The sequence below is a fragment of the Delphinus delphis genome, chromosome 20, assembly GCF_949987515.2.
Source record: "Delphinus delphis chromosome 20, mDelDel1.2, whole genome shotgun sequence".
Lineage (NCBI taxonomy): Eukaryota > Metazoa > Chordata > Mammalia > Artiodactyla > Delphinidae > Delphinus > Delphinus delphis.
In genome coordinates this window covers 23874318-23895532 of record NC_082702.1, presented here as the reverse complement: position 1 = coordinate 23895532, position 21215 = coordinate 23874318, and positions in this window count along the sequence as shown.

Below are 21215 nucleotides of genomic sequence, written 5' to 3'. Positions count from 1 at the left end.
AGAATCACCTGGGCAGCTTTTAAACGTACATATGCATGGCTTCCTCCACAGATAAACTAATGATTTGTACTTCCCTAGGGGTAGCGCCCAGGTATCAGTGTTGTTGAAAACACCTTGGAAGATTCCCATGTGCAGCCAGGACTGAGATCACTGGAAGGGATGATATCTAAGAGACCTCTCCAGACCCATGCTTCCATGGAGACTTTCCTATTTTGAGGGATGCCTCAGTGAATGATTCCCCTGGGCATGGAGCTCTTTCTCAGAGTCAGCTAGGTTAAAAAGAACAAACTAGAAAGGTCCTTATAAATCATGCAAAATGAGCTGCCTGCTTCTGCAGCTGCAGGACAAAAATACCTCGGTGCACTTGGTCTATTTCTCCCTCCTTGCTGGTGGTAAACAGCAGCCCTCTAACACAGAGCATGTGCTCCACCATCTGTGACCTCAGTCTACCTTTCTGGCTTCCTCCTCTCCCCATGTGAGCCCTTTTACCTCACTTCCCTAGTGCATACAGACAGAAAGCTGATAGCAGACCCTAACCCTCAAGGATAGGCTGACTAAACTCAGATAAAACACTAAATTGTTACTTCAATTTACATTTCAAGTAAGCATTAACTCAGCACCTATGTGGCAGAGGCTTGGTTAGGCATGTTCACTGTCTCATTTTAAACATTTGATTGGCATTTGTAGAAAAGGGGAGAGATCCCCCTCCCCTCTGACCATCACTGTTAAAAGAACAGCAAGCATGAGGCAAGCCATAGGGTTAGGAGTCGGCTGGACACGAGACCACAGGTGGCTGGCCTTGAAGAATCACCTCTTCTGAGGGACTTGGTGGAGAGGTTGAGGGTGGAGTCTAACAGATGGTCCTCTCCAAGGAATTTGGCAACCAATGGCTTCTCCCAGGAACCGGAGCCCAACTTGTCATAGCCGTGGTTGACCAGCAGGCCTGTGCTTCCAGCCCCTTACCTGCATTCTTCAAGTAATCTGGTCAATTACATCCTAACTCCCATCCATTGGTCCAAGACTGTGTGTTAATATTTTGCATCCCCTGGACTACTTGGAAATAACATAAGTATATGTTATCCTATATCCTGACATTCCAGTCTACTATACCTCCCCCCCAAAACTGACTTCCAACAAAACAGCATAAACACTATAAAAAAAACTTCTAACAAGAGTTCACTAACATAGAATAAACATTAAGTTATTGAGAGGATTATGGTTTCAGTATAGAATATAAACATATAACACCCTGATAAACTAAGAATAATATAGCCGACAAAAATTGAGTGGTCAGGAGAGGAAGGAGGCAAAAAATAAGCAGTATAATAATCAACCCACCTACCATAGTAAAGATCAAAATTCACCTCTAAAACTGAAATAGAATTAAAAATAGAGTTAACTCAAAGATTCTATAATATATATTTTCTTGACCATAACAGAATTTTGGGAATTAATGAATTTTGGGGGAATTAATGATACCTGTAGTAAAAAGTGTTTAATAGAAGTTCAAAAAGTCCTTCAATTTTGCATCAGTTTCTTTCCCTTCTATTAAATTCATGCAAAATTAAATGTAAATTTTTTATTTTCTCAAAAACGTGTATTACAGATTTCTCTCTCTCTCTGATCCATATATATACTCATACAGAAATGTTTGGAATTATGCTCACTGAGTGTGAGCATAATAATAATAATTATGTGAGCATAATAATAATATTAATTATTTCTAGGCACTGGAGGTTTAGTTAATTTGTTTCTTCAGTATTTGTTCTTTTCTGCCTTGTTTGCATTTTTTACCATGATCATGTACTATGTTTAAAAAAAAATCATGGGAATTCCCTAGTGGTCCAGTGGTTAGGACTCTGTGCTTTCACTGCCGAGGGTACGGGTTGGATCCCTGGTCCAGGAACTAAGATCCCGCAAGCTGCGCCATGCGGCAAAAAATAAAAATAATAAAATAAAATCATGACTTGAAAAAGTCAGTGACTATAAGTCCATGGATGGCTTCAAGATGGACTCTGAAATTCTATGCATAATATCCATGTGTGTGATTTTTTTCTGGAAAGTATGTCATATTCTCATCCAATGTCAGAAGTATTTATGACTCCAGAATACAGTTCTATGCTTTCTGCATTTCTTCTACTTTTGGTTTTTAAGCTTCTGGTTAATAATAAAGCTGCCTTAGACTGTCAACCAAATACTAGGAACTGTACCAAGAACTTTATATGTATTATCTTTTGGTTTCTGCACTTTACAAGATAGATATTATCACTCCCATGTTATGGAGGAGAAATGAAGGTCAGAGTTGCCTACTCACTTGCCCAGAGTCACAGAACAATCAGAGGTAGACCTTGTCATCTGAATTCATCTCTGCGTGGGTCTGAAGTTTGCTCCAATACATTCATCTACCTCATCAGATACGTCATCAGAAGTCATTCGTCTGCCAGCATTTAAGGGCCTATGATTAGCTGCCAATGTCCCAGGTGCTGGGGACACAGCAATAAACACTGGACAAAATCTCTGCTTTCTTGGTGTTGATATTTTAAGAAATAGCTCAACCCAGATTTAAAATATGCTTATATTGTTTCATTTTATTTTTATGGCAACCCTGTGAGGCAGGCAGGTATTGCTATCCCTGATTTATAGCGAAGCCAACTGAGTCTGGGGGAAAGAGTTATCTGATTTGCATAGCTGTTACGGGATTGAGCCAGAATATCAAACCTGATAAGACTCTAAGTCTCATCTGTAAGTTTAAAATATGCATATATTTTAGAATTAGACCAGATCCTAGTAGCAAATAGTGGTAGTGATAGAATATAAAAATTAAGGGTAAGTTTTGCCCTCAGTCACACTTGATACAGGTTATTGGACATTGTGAAACAGATTAAGTTTTTCATTACCTCACTCCCACTCTCCCTTTCACGGTCCTTCTCTCCACTCCTGCTGATTTGTCCTCTACTTGCTCTCAATTGTTTACACACAACTCACTCTCTGTCTCCCCTCTCTGCTTCCCCCCAAAGCTGAGGGCTCAGTTGTGCTCAGTGCAGCTTTTCCATGCAGTCATTGTTGACTGAATACCTAGAGGACGCTGGGTGGCAAGTATGGGAAGGTACATATGTAAAGAATATGACACAAGGTCTCTCCCAGTAGGGACCAGCATTTGTGTTTTAAACTGGGATTTTTAAGCCTCAAAAGGCTTTAAGACCTAAAAAAATGGATCTCAAATGCTAGATTTTCAGGTATACTTTAAATGGTATATTCCATTGGAATCACATAAATTATTCAAGAGCTTGCTATAAATGCAGATTCCCACATTCCACCTTCAGAGAATCTCCAGTTCTGGGGTGATAGCCAGGAATTTACACATTCAGCAAGCTTCTCAGGGTCCATGCACCACATTTTTGAAAAGCACTGGTGTATGGAGAGAGAGTGCATTGAGCACCCACTCCAGGAATCCCTGCATCGTGGTTGCACACACAATACCTCTGTCAAAGCAGTTATCACACTCTGTTGCAATTGTCTGTCTGTGTCGATGTCTGCAACCAGACAGTGGAACCCATTCCTATTCATCTCTGCAGCCCAAGTCCCTGGCTCACGGTACCTTACCCAGAGACACTCAGTAAACATTTACCAAATGTATGAAGACAGGCCCAACTCTGCATTAGTCATACACACACACACACACACACGCACACACACACACAAACATACCATCACTCACTGTATTCCTATGGGAAAAGCTGGTCGTAGCCCTGCACCACTACATGGTGCCTGGGGTGAAGACCAGCTTCTACAATATGCTGAGAAGGAAGGTTTCATAAAGCCACAGCTTACCTGGCAGCTGGAGAAAAGCAACAAACCATATTACAAGAAGAGAGTTAAACTCTTGATGTATTCCCACTCCCGTCTAGCAAATAAAGGTGGCATGAAACATTCAATAATGAAATTGAGCATCTTGGTGAAGATCACAGAGCAAGGTGCTGAGATCTGGGACCAGAACTCTAATTTTTCTTTACTCTACATGCCCCTTTTGCTCTGATCAAACCTAAGAAATCCAAACTTCTTTGATCTTGTACCACTGTCAATAAAAATATAATGATACATTAGTAAGACCTAACTTTTCATATTGCAATACACTAAATATTAGAACTAGAATCTCTAATTCTGCCTAGCAATGGAAGCTCTTGCAATCACTCCACTCTGAAAACCCCTAGACTCTGTCAGCACTCTTCATTAAAACAGGAAAATCTAGGTTGGGAGCCAAAGGGAAAGGAACCCCAGCATAATATCAGGAAGGAAAAAGAAAAGATGGAAAAAAGAGAGGATGGGGGAGCAAAAAAGCAGGAGGGAGGGAGAGAGAAAAAAGGTAAGGAAAGATGAAAGGAAGAAAGGAAGGAGTGAATGAGGAATAAGGAGGAAGAAAAGGAGGAGGGGGAGGAGAGAGGAACGGAGGGAGGGGGGAGTTCTGAAGCCACACAGATTTTTTTTCCGGAAGCCAATTGCATTATACATACACAGGATCATCTTATGATATTGTTATTCTAACTCGCGAGCAGCAAGCTTGTGTTAGTCAAAGGGACATCAAGATGAGGTTTACTATTTCCCACACTTCCCTCACTCCAATTTACAGTTTAGTGACTTTGGTAAGACAGAGAGTAGCAATGTCCTGCCTCCATGGCTTCCCTGATGGCTGTGAGAGTCCATGAATGTGTTTATGGCTCATATCTCTCTAGTCCATAAAGCACCCAGAGCAGCACTCTGTTTTTCACCGTTCAGTTTCCAGGCATTTGACTGAGCCTCCAGCACAACGCAGCCCTGATAACAGAACAGATAAGAGACTTATGATGTGTAAACTGAGAGGATCCATTTGTTAACATGCCAGAATTTGTCTTCATAGAACTAAATAAGGTCAATAGTATTGCGAGCCCAGAAAATCCCTGTGAGTGCTGAAACTTTAAAACACATTGTTCTGTATGTCATACATTTGGAAAGAACTTTAAAGGTCATCTACTTCAATCTCCAAACTATAAATTAAGAACTAAAAACACAGTCACTTTATCTTTTGGGGCAGCCTGGGTTTCTTCATCTGTAACATGAGAGGGCTGGACTAGTCAGAGTCTAAGATTCATTCTGATTCCAACATCTCATAAATCAACCGGCATATCTAAGGTCAGTAAGCAGTCAAAGACTCCCTGGCGTGTGGTCAAACACACTGGATAAGAAAATACAACTATGGCTCTCTTCTGTCCTTCCAAATATCAACGTATAAATGCTAACTTTAATTTGAAGTGTTTAATGGAAATCTGGTCCAGCCTGGAAGATATGTCTACTACATCTAGAAATGTAAACAACTTTATTTCAGGAGAGTGAAGGGTTAATTATAGGCATTGATGAATAACTTTTATTTCCATGATTTTATCTCACCCTTGCCAAATGTGTGACTTCACTAGATGTGTCAAAAGGGTAGTAAAGTTTCCAAAGCTAAAAAGAAAGGGCAGGCCTTCTCAGACATCTGCAAATGCTAATTACTCATAATGGCAAGTCATTACCCAAATCCATTTCTGGAAAGTCACAAGGATTTGACAGGTCAAAGCAAAAATGTCATTTCAGGCTCCAGCAAGACACTCTGTCAAATTAACCCTCAGCATACTCATATTTACCACGCTCTTTTTCCAAGTAGGGGAAAACACAAATGCAAAGGGAGGGCTGGTACTTTAGAGAGAAAACCAATTCAAGGCCTACACTTGGGAAGGCAAGGGCAGCTATTGCGCTCCAGGGCTTGGGGATTTGTATCAAGGATTTCCTGCAGCACAACTTTAACTGCATAACTGTGGGCTTCCAGGGATACAGGACTCCAACAACAGACAGAAATGCAGCTATCTGGAATTTGAAGGTGGGGATACAAGAAAGTCAAAGCTCTTTGGAGACAGACAGAGTGAGACTGAGATGTGGCTGCCCATAGCAACGGGTCTTGTAAACAAATGCTGGTCCCATCCAGGTTTTTTATTTTTTTGCGGTACGCAGGCCTCTCACTGTTGTGGCATCTGCCACTACGGAGCACAGGCTCCCGACACGCAGACTCAGCGGCCATGGCTCACGGGCCCAGCCGCTCCACGGCATGTGAGATCTTCCCAGACCGGGGCACGAACCCGTGGCCCCTGAATCGGCAGGTGAACTCTCAACCACTGAGCCACCAGGGAAGCCCCATCCAGATTTTTAAAAATAAGTTTATTCATTATTTCTTTTATGCATTCAAGCATGTATTCAGTCAACGAATATTTTCTAAGTATCTACTTTTTGCCAATACTATTCCAGGTTCTAGGGATACAGTGGTGAATAAGAAAGACAGTGCTTGAAATGGGGATATATGTATATGTATAGCTGATTCACTTTGCTATAAGGTAGAAACTAACACATCATTGTAAAGCAATTATGCTCCAATAAAGATGTTAAAAAAAGAAAGAAAAAAAAAAAAAACCAGAAAGACAGTATTTGGCCTCATTGAATTTCCAGAAGGAGAATGAACAGTAACTAAATAATCACAGAAATGAGTAAGTATAATTAAAGTTCACATTTCATTAAGTACAATGAAGAGAATGAACAGGGCAGGATCAGAGATTTGAGCAGAGCCACTTGATCTAGTCAGCTGGCTAGAGGCAGGGTCATCCTAGCTTTAGAAGATCAAGAATAAGGAACAGTAGCATTCCAGGTGGAAGGTACATTCTGTGTAAAGGCCCTCAGGTGGGCATATAGGAACTGGAAAGAAAGGGCAGTGTGGCTGGAACATCAGACACGTGTAAGAGTGGGGACAGCAGAGCCTGGAGAGGTGTGAGGGGGCCTCCGAATTACCAAGGCCACTTAGGAACAGGAGTGAGGGTGCAGGAGAGGGTAGGAGAGAGCACATTCTGAAATTCACAGGCAAAAATAGGTCAAGACTGGTACGGAGAAGCAGATCCCTAGACTAGAGGAGGCTGCCTGAGGACCTCAGGACTGTGAATAAATCATGGAGGGACTTGTACTGGATATGAGACGTCTGGGATTTCCCTTAAATTCAATGGGAGGCCACTGAAGTATTTTAGTTGGAGAGTGATATGATTTGATATATTTTTTAAGATCACACTGGATATACAGAGGTAAAAATGAAAGAACAAACACTACTTGCAACAACATGGAGCATCTTAAAAAGATACTGTGAGACACCAATTTTTTTTTAAATAAATTTATTTATTTTTATTTTTGGCTTCATTGGGTCTTTGTTGCTGCGTGAGCTTTCTCTAGTTGCGGCGAGCGGGGGCTACTCTTCGTTGTGGTGCGCGGGCTTCTCTTGTTGCAGAGCATGGGCTCTAGGCATGTGGGCTCAGCAGTTGTGGTTCACGGGCTCTAGAGCGCAGGCTCAGTAGTTGTGGTGCACAACTTGTGGGCTTATTTGTTCTGTGGCATGTGGGATCTTCCCAGACCAGGACTCGAACCCGTGTTCCCTGCATTGGCAGGCAGATTCTTAACCACTGCACCACCAGGGAAGCCTGAGATACCATTTTTACAAAGCTCAAAAACAAACAAAACTAAGTAATACTTTATTTGAGGATATAGGCGGGAAGGAAGAATATTTTTTAAAGGGAACTATAAACATGACGTTCAGGATGGTGGTTACCTCTGGGAAGAGGAAAAGTGTGGGATAGGGGACACATAGGTAGTTACTGGGTTGTGTCCTAAGGGGGACGGTTGGTTTTGAGTATTCATTTGATTATGCTTGACCATATATATATGGTATATATATATATATGTATATATATATACACATAAACATTATATATATGTAATATACATATAATGTATCAAATATTATATTTAAGAGAAAACTGGGTCCTTCTGGCTCCTGCATGGAGAAAGGATTGAGGGAAGCATGAGAGGAAGGCATGAAATTAGTTAGGGGCTGTCTCAGTGCCCAGGTGAAACACTTTGAGCCTCCAGGCTCTTCCTACTCGGAAGAGCCGAGAGAGAGCCACTGCCCACCAGTCACACCTGCCCAGCACCTGGCACCACTCTGTGCACATGGCCGACTCAGTAAACTTTCCATTAATAAAATTATGAATTCCCATGTAGAAAGAGCAGCTAGATGTATTGAAATGCAAGACACAGACTCACAATAGTTACTGAACCATTGACTCTATGACAACTACATGTTTCCAATCAATGTCATATTCATTATTTGTTTTTATCCAAATACAGTAGATTTATACATTACATAGAAAGAAAGGTTCACACAGCAAAGTGAGGGTTGATGTGGAACTGGGTGGACCTCTCCAAGTTGACATCCACTATATTTTGATGGCTCTCAAATATCAAACATAAATAATTGCCTTGAGTACTACCCCACCCCCCAAACCACTCTGGTTCAGCTCTGCCACATTTCGGTAAGTATTTTTCAAACTCTGTAGCCATTAGAGTTTGTTATACACACACATACGCATACACATATACATATATTGTATACATATCCTCTATATAAGTATCTGATTCCGTTTGCCCATCCCCAACAATTTCATCAGATTATGGAGGGCAATATGTAAACTTTCTCAATTTTTGCAAACCATAAATTATTGGGAATGTGAGCATATTGAGTCACTACTACCATCACTCCACCAAAATTGACTCAGTTGCTCTGGTGGCTATGGGGGTCCCCCTTTTTTCCTCACAGCACGAAGCCAAATGCTCTTTTCATGATAAAGCCTTTCCATAGATGAGGAGATGGTTAGTCAGACAAAGCTAATGAAGACTAGCTGTCCACTCTTGCTAGAAACTTCCTAAATTCTAGGCCTTGACACCAGACTCACCGTAGTTGATTAATAAAATTTCCTCTGCATTCTGGGGCAGTAATTATCAATTCACCTGATGCCAAGACATCTGATTTCTTCCTACAAAGGCCCAAATCCCCTCCATGATTGTGTTAATTATAATCTGAGGTACAGTTCACCATCAAGGATATCGGAAATTTACTGCTGAGCAAGGGAGCAACTAAGATTCAAGATCTAATCCTGAGTCCAGAAGCAGAACCACAGAAATCAAGATGTAGAGTGTGGATGTAGTGGGTGAATGCCACTACACAAGGTCAGAAGCTTAAGACATCAGAGTCTGAATTGTCAAATCCAGGTAGGAGCCTAGAAGAGAAACTGCAGAAATAGTTGGTAAGTATATTGGAATATAATACCATATGCCAAAATTCACATGCTGAAACAGGCTAGACTGCCAGAAAGACGCCAAACCCTAAGGGAGAGGAGTTTTTCGGAAGATCTTAAACACCTGGTGGATTTCTTTTTCCTAGAGTAAAAACTGTTAATATCTGCTAAGCGTTATGTGCCAGGGATCACGATAAACTCTTTACACGCAAAGCCTCATTTAATCTGCATAAAAATGAACTATCATTATTTTCCCAATTTTGCAGATAAGGAAACTGAGGCTTAAGAAAATGAAGTGACTTGTACAAGGTCACACAGCTATTGGGAGAGAGGAGAGCTACTGGGAAAGGGAGAAAGAGAAGGAGACAGAGAAGCTGAGCTGGACTCAAATCTAACAGTCTCACTCATGAGCCACCAACTTAACCAACAATTGATACTATGCTCAGATAAACCTTTGCCTTCAGTTCCCTTTAATATTTCCTAACAACACACGTATATGTTACAAAAAGAAAAAGCAAGTTTGGGCTTCCCTGGTGGCGCAGTGGTTGAGAGTCCGCCTGCCGATGCAGGGGACACGGGTTTGTACCCCGATTTGGGAGGATCCCACGTGTCGCGGAGCGGCTGGGCCCATGAGCCGTGGCTGCTGAGCCTGCGCGTCCAGAGCCTGTGCTCCGCAACGGGAGAGGCCACAGCAGTGAGAGGCCCGCGTACCGCAAAAAAAAAAAAAAAAAAAAAAAAAAAAAAGAAAAAGCAAGTTTATATTCATTTGACTTTGACAGTTGAGCATTTTTTATGTTCTTTTCAGTGACTAGAGAGAGGTCATAATTGAGAACCACTGCTTTAGGCTTAAAAAGACCCCACAGATGGGACCGTCAGGGCGCTTCACCCTTGAGTTCCCCTTGGAGAATTCAGTATCTCCATTATAACTCCACATGGTCCCTCCAGCCTGCTGTCTGTGACTGTCATGCCTTGGAGTATTAAAGGGAGGAGAGTGTAGGCAAATTAGAGGATACACAAGGACATGTCTAAGCATTATAATTCTGATTTAAAAAAATCAAGACACCATAAAAATTCTATTTCTGAAGACTTATACTCCACTTAAACCCATGAGAACTTGAGGTGGCTAAAAAACTTTACTTGGAAAGCAAATAGAATTATTGGATTGTGAAACTGAGAGCCATAAAATTTAAAACAATTTTATACGAAACTCCAATAGTTTTTGTATTTCAAAGTAAAAGAGTCAGGCAGTATCAAGGAAATTTGAATCTCATAAGGCTTGAGGACATGAGAACGAGGAGAGGAGTGAAAGATTTCCCTTTGTTGAGCAACTAAAAGGCTGCCATCACCTGGAGGTGACTTGGGCTAAACGCCTGCTCTGGGCCCGAGCCTGACGTTACACCCGAGTCTCGCTGTATAAGGTTTGGCTCCTGCATCTCTCGCGGTACCTGCAGGACCCTCCCTCTTCTTTATCCCTGTGGAAAATCTGTTATGACTTCTGTGCCTTCTCAACCCTCTTGGTGAACATGGCACCTGCACTTCACACTTCACCACACCCCTTAAGACTTATCTCTCTTTTTTTTTCCTTTGTGTTAAATTTCTTTTTCCAGTTGAAGAGTAAGCTCTTTTGGTGCAAGGACACTCTGGCGCTCTTCTTGTTTTCCCTGGTCTCGAGCGGTACTATCGTGCAGGGTTTAAGATTTGAGTTTGAATCAAATGAGAAGTCTGTGTGATATTGAATAGGTTGCTTACCTTTTTCTTCTTCTGTAAAATAGGGATTCAATGAGCATGAAGTACTTAACCCAGTGCCTAGCATATATTCATCATTTAACAAGCTTCACTTATGATCATTATCATTTATTGATTGAGAGCACTGGTTTTAGGGGCCTGACAACAGCTGGTCCCTCTAACGGATGATCTCCCCCTTCCTCCCTTTTCAAGATTAGGAGCTGACCCCTTGTTTCCCCATAACAAGGAACCCCTACCACAGCAACCACTACAGCCCCTCTCCATCTGATTTGAGCATCTATCATCATCTCATTGAGATAACACTTAGACAATGCCTTCAAATGTGGAGCTGCAGAGGGGGGCTGGGTTAGGCTGGGGTAGATTGCTGCCCCATTAACATTCACTCCACAATAGAGACCATTATCTTGGCAGCAAAATACCCCTGAGGTAGTGATGTGAGGAAATGGGGGTGGGGGTGGGGGGATGGGTTACCAAAGCAACAGAGAGACTTGAGCTGCACTGTTTCTATGGCAACAGAGAGACAGCACGAGCATTTTCCTAGCTGGAATGATGGTTAGTTAGACTCTCACCCACAGTATGGGTGACTCATCAGCTAGATTGAATGGCAAAGTGTAGAGTAGTACAGGGTTTCTCTTAGAATTTTGGTCAGAACGAAGCCCACAGTAGAGATCCTAACTCTGTAAGCTGGAACCTAGACTCCTGTCTTAGGAATCGAGAGAAGAGTTCTCTCTTTGTCGACAGACCAATTAATTATCTCCCCAATATCATTAATTCTTATTTACAACCTGCAATCTCCATGAGTGGTTGGCTTGAATAAAATCCATTTATGGAAATCCAACTCATTATGTACAGAAATCAAGTAGTAAACAGTGCCCGAGCAAGTTTCCCCTTTTCCTTGAATTTTAATTTATCAAAGAAATGCACTCACATCATTACAAAGTCAATTAGTGCTTACAAGCTTATAAGAAAGAACAGCAGTCCCCACACATATAACACCCCTCCCTTATCCCCCTTCCTAGAGGCAACCCTTTTAACAATTTTAGCTGTGTACCCTTTATTTACCTCCATATTTCCAAATATTTCCATATTGAATACAATTTCCTATTAAAGTAAATAGATAAGGCTCTCTCATATCTTACCTTTCTTCAACTCAACCTTCTAATATGATTATAGCACAACTTTTGAATAAACCCATATGAAGTATTTTCAATATTAAACTCATAAATTTTGACTCACTGCTGAGTCAGTTAGGGAACCATAATGACATGATTTCACCTGGCCAAGGGGCTGGAGGTCTCCCTGTTCAAGATGCAGACCTGCACCCAATCCCCTGGGTCTGGCCTGGCACATTTTGCCTCATCTGTGCCTGGTGTCCCTGAATCTGGAGGCTATCTATTCCATTTTGTGGGAGCATTACTGCCTGTTTCTTGACAGTAGGAGTGGAGATCTGGGGGCTCTGCCTGTCCCTTCCACAGACCTTGTAATTCCCTGTCCTCAGCATATATATGTATGACTGAGTCATTTTCTGTACAGCAGAAATGAACACAACATTGTAAAACAACTATACTATAATAAAATTAAAAATAAATAAACTCAGATAACAATTTGGTTTAAAAAGTTGAAAAATATTTGGTTTAAAACAATGTTTTCTGTTCTGGTGCATTGTAAGCAAAGTCAGGTGATTCTACCTTTTGACTGATTGAGGCTCTATTCTAAAAAGATAATTTAAGACAAGCACAAAATGAAATTGATCATTGCTGTGTTAACTATAATTGTGAAAAACAGAAATTATCTAAATGTCCAATGAGCAAAAACCCGTGATATACCATGGGAATACAATGGGAGAATATGGAAAATATGCCATTGTACTAAGAGGCTGACTTTATGCTCTGGTTACAAGTGTGTAAAATATCCATTATAAGCTCTTTGTGTTGCAAACTTTACAACTGTAAAATGGGATAGTAAAGTAGCTACTTCATAGGGTTGTCATGAGGATGGAAGGAAAGAATGCCCTTCAACTTTCAGCTCATGCCTGAGACATAGGAAGCGCACAATAAATGCTAGTCACAGCTGCTGCTGTTCCACAATACGACGGTATATGTGTAAAGTTTGTAAAATTGTGTTCCATTCCCATTTTTCTTTTTCTAGTATTATTTGTTCAATAAGTCAAAAAGAAAAACATACAAAATTACCTCTATAACAATAAACATTTTCACTATAATGGAATATATATATATATATATATATATTTTTTTTTTTTTTTTGTGGTACGCGGGCCTCTCACCGTTGTGACTTCTCCTGTTGCGGAGCACAGGCTCCGGACGCGCAGGCTCAGTGGCCATGGCTCACGGGCCCAGCCGCTCCGCGGCATGTGGGATCTTCCCGGACCGGGGCACGAACCCGTGTCCCCTGCATCAGCAGCCGGACTCTCAACCACTGCGGCACCAGGGAAGCCCTATATTGGAATTTTTGTGAACACTGAGGTCGTCTGGCTAAATTGTTGGTTTAAAGCAGTGGTTCTCAGTGTGTGGTCCCAGCATCAATAGCATCAGCATCACCTACAAGTTTGTTTCTCATCCACCTTCTGGATTAGAAGCTCTGGGGTGGGGTCCAGCAATCTGTGCTGGAACAAGCCCTGCAGGGGATTCTGATCCATGCTAAACAGTTCTCAACACTAAGATGCACATTAGACTTAGGAGCTTAGAAGATAATAATGCATGGTCCCTCCCAGATCAATTAAATCAGTTGCTCCACAGATGATGTGCAGGCACTGGTAATTTTTTAAAGCTACCAGGTGATTCTAATGTGCAGCCAGGACTGAGAACCACTGATAGGGAGAAATTTCTATATGAAAAGGCCAAGTGAGATGTGAGGGATAGGTAGCCTCAGAGGCAAAATGTTAACCTTATTCTACCATCCTTGGTTTCCACAGACCCTATTGTGTCTATTCTTAATTGATTCTAAATCCAGGAGAGAAGGGGGGATTATAAGCTTCTTCCAAGACTTCTGGACACATGTTGATAGATCCTGGAGATCAGGTAGAAATAGAAATGAGGGAGGTTTCCTACACTGTTGGTGGGAATGTCAATTGGTGCAGCCACAATGGAAAAAACTAAAAATAGAGATGCCATCCCACTCCTGGGCATATATCCGAACAAAACTATAATTCAAAAAGATACATGCACCCCTATGTTCATAGCAACACTAGTCACAATAGCCAAGACACAGAAACAATGTAAATGTCCATCAACAGATGAATGGATAAAGAAGATGTGGTACATATATACACTGGAATACTACTCAGCCATAGAAAGAATAAAATAATGCCATTTGCAGCAACATGGATGGACCTAGAGATTATCACACTGAGTGAAGTAAGTCAGAAAGAGAAAGACAAATACCATATGATATTACTTACATGTGGAATCTAAAATACGACACAAATGAAGTTATCTATGAAACAAAAAACAGACCCACAGACATAGAGAACAGACTTGTGGTTGCCAGGTTGGATGGGGAATGGGGGAGGGATGGATTAGGAGTTTGGGATTAACAGATGCAAACTATTATATATAGAATGGATATAAAACAAGGTCCTACTATATAGCACAGGAAACTATATTCAATATCCGGTGATAAACCATAATGGAAAAGAATATGAAAAAGAATGTATATATATATATATATATATATATATATATATATATATATATATATGTATGTATAACTCTATCACTTTGCTGTACAGCAGAAACTAACACAGCACTGTAATTCAACTATACTTCAATAAAAAAATAAATTGAGAAAAAGAAATGAGGGAGGTTTGATGGGATAATGTAAGCCAGTGGGACACGATTCTCTCTACCTTTGAGAAAACTACCTTTTTTTTTTTGTTTTTTTGTTTTTGCGGTACGCAGGCCTCTCACTGTTGTGGCCTCTCCCGTTGCGGAGCACAGGCTCTGGACGTGCAGACTCAGTGGCCATGGCTCACGGGCCTAGCCGCTCCGCGGCATGTGGGATCTTCCCGGACCGGGGCACGAAGCCGTGTCCCCTGCATCAGCAGGCAGACTCTCAACCACCGTGCCACCAGGGAAGCCCGAGAAAACTATCTTTTTAAAAGAGAGGTCCGAGCGCATTGGTCTTAAGGAAAACCTGGTATTTTCTTAGGAGCCAGACCAGAAAGAGTCCCACATTCCCCAGTTTTCAAACTATAACTCCTTCCCCCTTTGAGATTTGAGCTGTGCTTCATCAGAGTCCAAGGAACATTCTACAGGAATAATTTCAGTTCTTGGAAAATTTTCTGAGTTTCATCTTGGCTATTTTCTGACAAATTTCTATCCAAAAATGACAAAGAAATGAAACACCCCTGGTTTAATTTTATTTCCCTCTCAGTCCAATTTTCTCACTTTTTTCTTTAATCCTGTTGAAACTTTCATGTTTTTACAATCATCCTCAAATCTTCTTTTAGAATTTGATAGACTAAAATTAATGACATAAAAGCCAGTCAGTCATATTCTACATTTGCTTTTTTATTGAATCCTCATTTATTCAACTAGCAGGCATTTATTCAGTTCATTTTCATTTTAAGAAATTTCTATAGAGAACCTCTAGGTGCACTGTGAAAACTACAAAAGAAACACAAGCTGTAATGTCCTTCTTTCAGAAATTTATTACCATTGTTATTGGATGAAAAGAGAAACACCTGAAACAAATAAGGAACAGTGTGATAAATTACTGAGCTAAATATAATCAAATGTGAGAGAACTAACATGTGTTGAGTGGTTACTACAAACCAGGCAGTGGACTAGGTGGTATTTTCCATACACTACCCCACACGTTCCTGGTGCAATCCTGTGAGGTGGCAGTTAGAATAGTCCAGCATCCTAGGTCAGAGACTGAGCTCTGGAGTCTGCCTGGCTGATGTACTAAACCCCTCTGTGCCTCCCAGGGAAGACGTGGATGATAATAATCTTACCTCAGTGGGTTGTCATGAGTAACAAATTCATGTGAAGCACATAGCACGATGTTTGATCAATGCGTATCTTACTTAACACACTTCGGTGCCAGGCACATAGAAGCTATTTATCATTACTAGGTGGCATTTTAATTCCATTTCAAAGGTGTGAAAACCGAGGTTGAGAGACATTAAATGTCGTCTTATCATGACATAGATCGACATCAATGCCCGTGTGCTTTCTTCTCTTTTACTTATAAAATCAAGGGCTGAAATACTTACTTAGCACAGAGCCCAGGCAATTTACAATTCTGTTTGCATTATAAAAATACCTAACAAACCCAAGGTCAAACTCCACGTGGTAAATATTACTTATTTTTTATTTTTAATAAAGGGATATGTCATAAGAAATATTCAGATCCCCCTCTGCTAACAGACCTACCCAGGCTCACCACGCTACGAAATCTAAGCCCCTGTGGGTCTGTTCACTAGACCTCAATGCTATTCCCCTCCCCCTCAGAGCAAACTCCCTTCCTGCCTCTGTTCCTTTTCTCACCGAATCCCACCTCTCTCCTCTTCCTCTTGTCCCTCTTCTTCCCCATCCTAACCCACCCCATACCCCAAAACCCAGCCCAGGTCCCTTCCTCTGTGACCCCATCCCCTCAACCCCTCCTTCCCCTCTTCCCAGAAGTCACACTGCCCCAGTCAGTCCTTGTAACTACAGCACACCCTTGCTCCCTGAGCACGGCACCCACCCCACCAGTATTAGCTCCTTGAATCCTCAAACCCACCTTGGGTGTGATCCTCACTTTACAGATGAAGACACCTGGGCTCAGAGGGGTTAAGAAACGTGTTGGGGGTCTCACATCTGGGAAATGGAAGAGCTGATTCTAAACCTGGTCTATCACCCTGGGCTTCAACACTCGGATTTCATGTTGATTTGTCCAGGCCCTCCTGCTAGACTGAGTTCCTCGAATTCAGTGAGCACAGGAATGGGACACAGTAGAACTAAACATTTAGCAACTAACAGAGTAGTCCTTCAGACAGAACTCTACTCTGATAGCACGTTCCTTCCCATCACAAACCCAGCCTGTACAACTGAAGAAACCCCACTGGGCATAGACTGACCCTGGGCATACAACAAAGACTTCATGATAAAAGCAGAGACCACAGTGTCCCCCAGACCCAAACCAGACTTTGTGAATAATTATCTTCTTTCTTCTTCTATCCAGAATCTGAGGTCCCATGGAGACTTATCTTGTCTAATTCTTGAATGGCATGAGTTTCATCTCAACTTCACTAGTTATTTATTCATTAAAAAACATTTAATGAGCACCTACTATGCGTGTGGTCACTGTACTAGGGGCTGCAACATAATGATGAGCAAAAAGAGATACAGCCCTTGCTCTTATGGAATAGAGCCAAGTAGTCAGAGAGCCCCACAGATCCACTATAATAAGTGCTGTGATCGAGAGGCTCGGGGTGCTCTGACAGTGTTCACAAGAGGGACTTGACCTGTCTGGGAGGCAAGGGAGAGCCTTCCTCAAGGGGATGATAATTGAGCAGAAATCTGAACCAGAGTAAATGTTATCTAAAATACAGGGAAGGAGGCTTCTCTGGTGGTGCAGTGGTTGAGAATCCGCTTGCCAATGCAGGGGACACAGGTTCAAGCCCTGGTCCAGGAAGATCCCACATGCCGTGGAACAACTAAGCCCATGTGCCACAGCTACTGATCCCACGCGCCTAGAGCCTGTGCTCCGCAACAAGAGAAGCCACGGCAATGAGAAGCCTGCACACTGCAACGAAGAGTAGCCCCTGTTCGTAGCAACTAGAGAAAGCCCACGTCAGCAACAAAGACCCAACGCAGCCGAAAAAGAAATAAAATAAATTTATAAAATAATAATAATGAAGTAAAATACAGGGAAAGGGTGTGGAATGTAGAGTAAACAGTATGTGAGAAAGCGTCGCCGTGACTGTCGCAGAGACAGACACAGGCAGAGGGAAGACAGGTGGGAGGTGTGGAAGGCTGGATTGGGGTCAGGCAAGCATGGCCTTGTGGACATGTTAAGGATTTGGGTTCTTATCTTAAAATCAATTGGAAAGCCCTGAAGGCTTTTAGGCAGAATGTAACATAATACGATTTATGTTTTGGAAAGCTTACGACATGGGAAACAGACTGGGGCCAAGCATAGTAATCTCAGCCAGAAAGATGACATGGGCTAAGGTGCTGCTGGTGGGGTGTAAACGGGCCGAGCAATGTGGGTTATTCAAGAGATACAATTGCAGTGATTAATGATAGAGTGGATAGGAGAGGGTGGGAGAAAGACATGGCAAGGAAGACACCTGGGTTTTTGAAGGTTGGTAGATGGGGCCACCATCGTGGAGATGGAAATCTCAGAAGACAAGCTTCTGAGAGGAAATACTGAGTTCAGACTTTAACAGGCTGAGTTTGAGGAGCCTCTGACACAACCACATGGAAATGTCAGGAAGGCAGTCAGGTGTATGGGTTTGAGATTCAGAGGTTAGGTTTAGGCTTTTCAAAATGCCCATAGGAGGTAACTGAAGACATGGGCACTGATGATACTCACAAGAAGAGATTAAAGAATGAGAACAGAAAAGAAATTGGACTAAGCCTGAGTTTCCTCAAATATTTAATGGCCAAGAGAAACCTGTAAAAACAAGACAGACATAATGGTCAGAGTGGTAGGGAAAATACCAGGACAAGGAAGGGAGGGTTTTAAGGATGATTTCACATGGAGGTCACTGGGGCCCTCACCTGCACTTTGCAGTGGAGTGATGCCAAGAGCAATAGAAATGGAATCTGCTGTCATCCGTGATTTCCATGGATATGAATGACAGAAGCCCCATGTTGCACTCCCCGCCAAACACTAATAACCTTGGTCTTGATATCTGAGTCCAAGCCAAGCCATTTGAAAGAAAGCTGATTACATCCAACCTATTTCTCGCATTCCAATCCAGCAGAAAAGACAGAAGAATTTGAATTTGTTGATAATCTATTAACTAAGGGTCAAGACAAGAAAGGGAGCAATTATCTGCAGCTGAAATCAAATCTCTCTCAACAAAAGACAGTGAATTCCCAGGTGGATGCAATGTGCACACCTAACGAAGAGTCCATCTGTTACAAGATGAATTGTGGCAAAGCTCTGAGAGCATCACAACAGCCTATGACAAGACCACTTTGTCCCTTCAAGCATGCTGTAAAGACTCAAGAAAGTCTTCATTTTGCACCTGACATTAAAGCACCATTGAAGGATTCTGAATACAATCTCAAAGCCCGGCAATTCTGAGGGTGACAGCAGTCATGAACTCATCCCATTACTCCTAGAGGGATGGAAGAAAAAAGAACAAAGGTCTCTTTAAAGAACAGAAAAGCCCAGGAATGAAAGAGGAGAGGTGTAACTGCCCATGGAATCATACCTTTAAATAGCACATAGTGTGCCTGGCTTCCTGGGAGGGAGTGGCAGCTGTGAGAGCATCTGGGCTCAAACATGTTGTCATATGGATCCAAGGTGTGAGCTCCTCCTTCCAAAACTATGTGTGCAGACAATACCACTCTCCTAGGGAGGGCAGGGGGCTCCCTGTCAGCTATGCTCCCTTCCCAGGCTGTTCTGAGGTCCCACAGTTCACACCCAGTTCACACGACGATCTGGATAGCTAGTGAGTTCATCACCAATCATGGAATAAGGACGGAGGTCCCAAGGAGGTGGTGGGAGGGAGGGGAGCAGGTCCATGGCTGCTCCATCTTGAAGAATGATGCAATGGCTGTCACTTATTAAGGGTCTACTGTGGGCCAGAGACCATGCAAAGCACTTTATACAGGTCGTCTCTAATTTTCACTAATACCCTGAAAATTAGGCACCATTTACCTCCATTTTACAGGTCAGGAAACTGAGTCCAGGAAAGATTAAGTGATTGTCCATGTCTGGCTCCAAAGTCCATCCTCCTTGAACTGCAACCCAGATTCATATCTGGTTGTGTGTAACATCAGGAGGAGGCATTAGAAAGCAAACCCAGTGGGAAGGATGTCCATTATCACATGTTAATCCCGTATCTGTTGTCCCTTTTGGGATATTGGCTTCCCCCACTGGGTTAAGTCATGCTGGAATGGAAATCTCTGCACCTGTCCTCCACCATGGAAGCTGTAGGAGTCCCCAGAAGCTCCTCCTCCACTCCCCAAAGACCAGGGTTTGGCTCCTGACCTACCCTTGGCCAATCAGCATCTCTCTCCCGGGATGTTGCCTCCTGAGTTGAGAAGCAAGAGTGGAGTCAATCACGAAGTTGGGTCGCTCCGGCAGCAGAACCCGGGAGAGACCGCTCAGCACTTCCTTCCTGCTCCAAGCCCGGTTCCTCAGCCACTCCTCATCCAGTAAGTTCTCTACTGCTTACACTCAGTTTCTATTGCTTAGAGTTGAAGAACACTCACTGAAAAATCTTTGTATGTAAAAGAGTTCTGATATTTTATAAAACAAGAAAGAGAATTGTGGGAAAACATTTCATAGAATATATTAAGGGAGTAGAGGGCATATGGACCCTTGGTGAGAGGGTGGACCCAGTAACTGCTGTGACCAGTAGAATCCTGCAGAAGCGACACTGGGCCAATTCTGGGCACTGCCCTTAACTGATCTGGAATCTTCCATTTTTTGTCTTTTGGAACACTTACTCATGACACATTCCCTCCTGAGATCCAGCCACCACGCTATGAAAAGCCAATTCACATGAAGATGCGATGCGAAGTAATCCAGGCAACAGCCCCATCGGCGTTCTCAACTCCCAGCCACAGGGGTGCACTGTTCTGGATGTCCAGCCCAGGTGAGCCTTCAGATGACTGCGGCATCAACCTCCATCTGACTACAACCACATGAGAAACGCTAAGTGAGCTTCTCACTTAACCCTAAGTGAGCCTGGTCAACATATATAAGTGCGAGCAGTAATAATAAATGGTTGTTTCAAGCCACGAAGTTCTTGGGTGCTTTGTTGCGTAGCCATGGATAACGGGAACAGAAAGCTTAGAGTTAGGATTGCTGGATGGAAGGGAAGGTGCTATGCGATTTTGATAGATACTGTCAAATCTACTCCCTGAAGGCTGTACCAATTCACATATCCACCAAGGGTAGATGCCAATAAAGATGGGATTCTTCAGTCAGGCTCCTTACCTTTTTCATTGCTGTAAGAAATAAAGGGCACTCATGTATCACCTACTAGCACTCATTATTTTAAAACTCTTGTCAAGAAAAAAGAATGGGAGAAAAGATATTTGAAAAGAAGGGCAGGCTGTTCTGAATTCCTTTTAATACCTACAATGTATTTTTGGTCCATCATTC